The sequence below is a fragment of the Monopterus albus genome, unplaced genomic scaffold, assembly GCF_001952655.1.
Source record: "Monopterus albus unplaced genomic scaffold, M_albus_1.0 scaffold24.1, whole genome shotgun sequence".
NCBI classification, from domain to species: domain Eukaryota; kingdom Metazoa; phylum Chordata; class Actinopteri; order Synbranchiformes; family Synbranchidae; genus Monopterus; species Monopterus albus.
The window spans coordinates 2710278-2714042 of NW_018127904.1; the positions used below are offsets into that span (position 1 = coordinate 2710278).

At 37.6% G+C, this 3765-nt stretch overlaps 1 long non-coding RNA gene across 1 annotated transcript; it reads right to left on the reverse strand.

The window, feature by feature from the left end:
* LOC109957170 (uncharacterized) lies at positions 1-1746 on the reverse strand. Its single transcript, XR_002274510.1, has 3 exons — positions 1555-1746; positions 1331-1422; positions 1-452 (listed from the first exon to the last, which is right to left on the reverse strand). It is a non-coding gene; the product is annotated as an uncharacterized LOC109957170 (long non-coding RNA).
* Between the last annotated feature and the right edge of the window lie 2019 nt (positions 1747-3765).

Consider the following 3765-nt stretch of genomic DNA (forward strand, 5'->3'; position numbering starts at 1 on the left):
TTTCTTCTTCTCTTGACAGGGATTAAGCACAAATATCCCGGTTTCTGGTATTAACTTCTAGCAGGACTGCACTGAGTCATGATCAGTTTTAAGTGGAACTCTTCTATCTTTTCCCTAACATAGGCGCAGGTGAGACACGCATCACCCTCAGTAATAACAGCAAGAAAATACAACTGATATTATCTGTAGGGTTCAGCTGATAAGGGATTTTAAAGGCCTCTTCTGATGCAATGAGGTCACTGATGATCATTATGGCAATTTTTAGTACCTTTAATTCGGCCATTTTCAAGCCAGGATACAATGATTTGTGAGTGCTTACAACAGATTTCAGTTCTTATCCTCTGCAACAGCATCACTAAACCTCTTTATTTTCCATTGACTCCCAGAATAATTAAATTCTTGTAGGTTGAACAGCTTCTTTAAGGCAGACAGACCCACATCATCAATACACTCTGGAAAACATTAAAGTTAAACAGAAATTACTTACAGTAAAATCACATAAAACACATTGTCGTGTAATTTTATAAACCTATAAAATGCACAACATTTCTACTGTATATACTGTAGCTGTAGTGATAGGGGAAGTTCAGTCAATCTTAGAGATATCAGACTATTTCACTGCTGAAAGCTGAAAATCATTGTATGAATTTAACCTCACTGGAGCAAAAACTTCATGAGCAAACAACTGGCACTGCATAAGGCTTTCTTGTTTTTTTTCCACCACATCAGTAAATGACAAGCACAGCCCCAAACACTGCACCATGTGAGAGGAACTGGGGCGTTTAGTGAGAGTAAACGCCACTAAGTATAATTAAGGAGCATCTCGCCCTCAGGAGTTCTCCTGGTTGACAAAGTGAACAAGTGACAGTGACTCTTTTTATCAAATGAGCAAACATGGGCTTAAAAGAGCGTGGCTTACAGTCAACATCAAGTCGCTTCTCAAAATGGTTATCACTGTTTGTCAGGCACATATAAAATTCTTCTGAAGTGGCCTATTTTTCATTAGAACTTTTCCTCTTTAAGGGAAGAAGTTTTACAGTTGTAATACAAACACAAAACTAGAATTTATAATTAATGAATTTAACAAATGTGTTGTGTTATCTGTAATTGATCAACATATCTACAGAAGGAGTCAATTAGTGGCATTTTTGCCCAAGTATATCTCCCACACTACTGGATCAACATGTGGCGTGCAGAATAAATATGTTGCCATTGCTTATCTGTGTCAGTTCTCTATTTTCACACTGACTGGAACAGTCCTAAGGTCCGACTAATAAGGCCTTGAATTGCTAGATTAACAACACAGACAAAGGTAAACTTGATAACTCACCCCATGCTACTCCTTTTGATTTGCGGCTCATCACCTTGGAATGATTTAGGCTTGGGAGTCTTCAGGATCACTTCTCTGTAACACAATTCAACCTCAACAAAAAATAAATAATGAAACAAATAAGCAAAGAACGAATCCTGCAGCTGGGATGTCCATCCTCCATCTTGTTTTGTTATAATTTCATTGATGTTATAGAATTTAAATAAATAAATAAAAAATCTTACGAATCGTCAATCAAGTAGCCATAGTTTGCTGCACTCAGACCTGGGCGGGACTGATGCTTTATAACAGCAGCTGTTAAACAGGACTAATTCTCCAGAATGAAATACACCGCAGAGGCCAGCCATTTACAGGAACATTATCAGAGTTATATGTCAAGGCCTGACTGCAGTCCCTGCCCATTAAATTGTGTGTCATGTATTTTAGAGCCAGTTTATGTCCTGCTCTGGTCTAACTGAGGTCTACACACAGACACAGGGACTGATAGAAAACACCTGTGGCCTGATGGTGGCTCTCCATACAGAGGGGACCATAGGAGAGGAGTTGCATTAAAGTAGACAGACAAGAAGAATTAATTTGGTCAAACGGTGAATATCCAGGTTACAACTACCAAAAATGCCACCATTGTTTTACCCCTAGAAATAAATGAGATGTAGACAGTGGTATCATAAATGTGCAGATGGTAGCCAGGGTTAAGTGTAACCCCTGTATGTTGTGACAGTTTGATATTATGGCTGGCTTTTAAACCTATTATCAAAAAGATTATTAGTAAGTGACTTAAAATTAATGAAGGCACTGTAGCAGGTCCACATATAGGATAAAAAAATAGAACACATTCTAGTTTTATCTTGTTATTTCTATACTGTTCAATGTTGAAACATTAGCTAATTTACCTAATTTACCTTCATTATCTTCATCTACCATGGTTCTTTACTTTTTTTTTGCTTTTCTTGATCATTGTGTTTGGTGTTTTTAAATGATGTCTTGCATTTGATTTGTGTTTAAATGGTGTAGGTGTAAATTATTTTGATATCAAGCCATGTTCATTAGTTTCATTTATTCCATGAGAATGAAAAAAATGCCATTTGCTATTTGTAGCCTGCTACTTTCAGAAATTAATACATTTTAAACCAAGCTTACAATGTATGTATAGAATGAACAGCTTATACGCATGGACCAGATGCTAGGGAATACTTTGCTACACTGGACAAATAACTAGAGAATTCTTAGATCTAGGCATAATTAAAATACGATGTATGTATTAAAGACTTATTTCCTCACTACTAAAAGTTAACAAAGATATGCTGATGAGGACATCAGAGTCAGAGGCTGGAGGTTCAGCTCTGACCACTGGATGCTTCTCACAGCTAACATTGTGCATTGCCTGCACAATATAATATGATGGTGATGAAGTTCATAGGGAAATGTAAATGTACTGTACATAGGACACTCTGGAGGAACATGACTTCTAAGCAGATGGCAAACAGTAAATAAAAGCAGTATCCAGCTGTTCAGCACTTCTACGCTTAATCAGTCAGCTGAAAAACAAGGTGATCTGTGAACATCTCACTATTTATCAGGTGGACAACTTCTTCTGTGGTAAGACATCAACTGGCATGTGAAGTAAATAGTTCTTGGAGAGCACTGGCAGTAAACACTGTCTTGAGGTTGATTATCTCAGTGACTAATGCTCTGTCACTTTATAGTATGAGAGGGCCCAGCAAGGACCCCCGGTAATGGAGCCTGAGCAGGTGCTGAAAGCCCACTGACACCAGGGGGGAGTGCACTGACAAGAATTTCTGATGAATTTCAATTACTGATTTATTAAAACTAATGAGGTAAATGAGCAGCCAGAATACATTTGCTAGACAGCTTGAGGCAACACCACAGCAGTTTGACGTGCCCACGTGAAGCTGCAGCAAATAGCACATGGCACTGTTAGAAATGTCTCTGTATTAACCTGCTGAGTGGGAACAGCATTTAGACAGCAAGGAAAAAAAAATTACCACTATGCTGTTATTGATTACACTTAATAAAAGTTGGTGTTCTCAACTTGGCTGTAACGACATATCTAAATGTAAGGTTAGTGTGCCATCTGCTGGAATTATCACAGTAGAGCACAGAGGCAAGTTTCCCCGTGTTCCTGGGCATGTAATACCATCTGCTGGCATGATGGTGAAACAACATCACAGAGAAGCTCTGTCCTTATAAATTTCCACTGATGTTGAACAAGTATAGGATTAAAACAATGCCCAGGCACATTAATACAGGTATGTGCCAAAAAAATTAGAATATCGAGGGAAAGTCCATTTATTTCAATAATTTGTTTCAAAAAGTGAAACTTGTAAGTTATATTAGTTCACTGCACACAAAGTGAAATATTTCAAGCCTTTATTTGTTTCAATTTTGATGATTATGGATTAAAGACAAAAAAA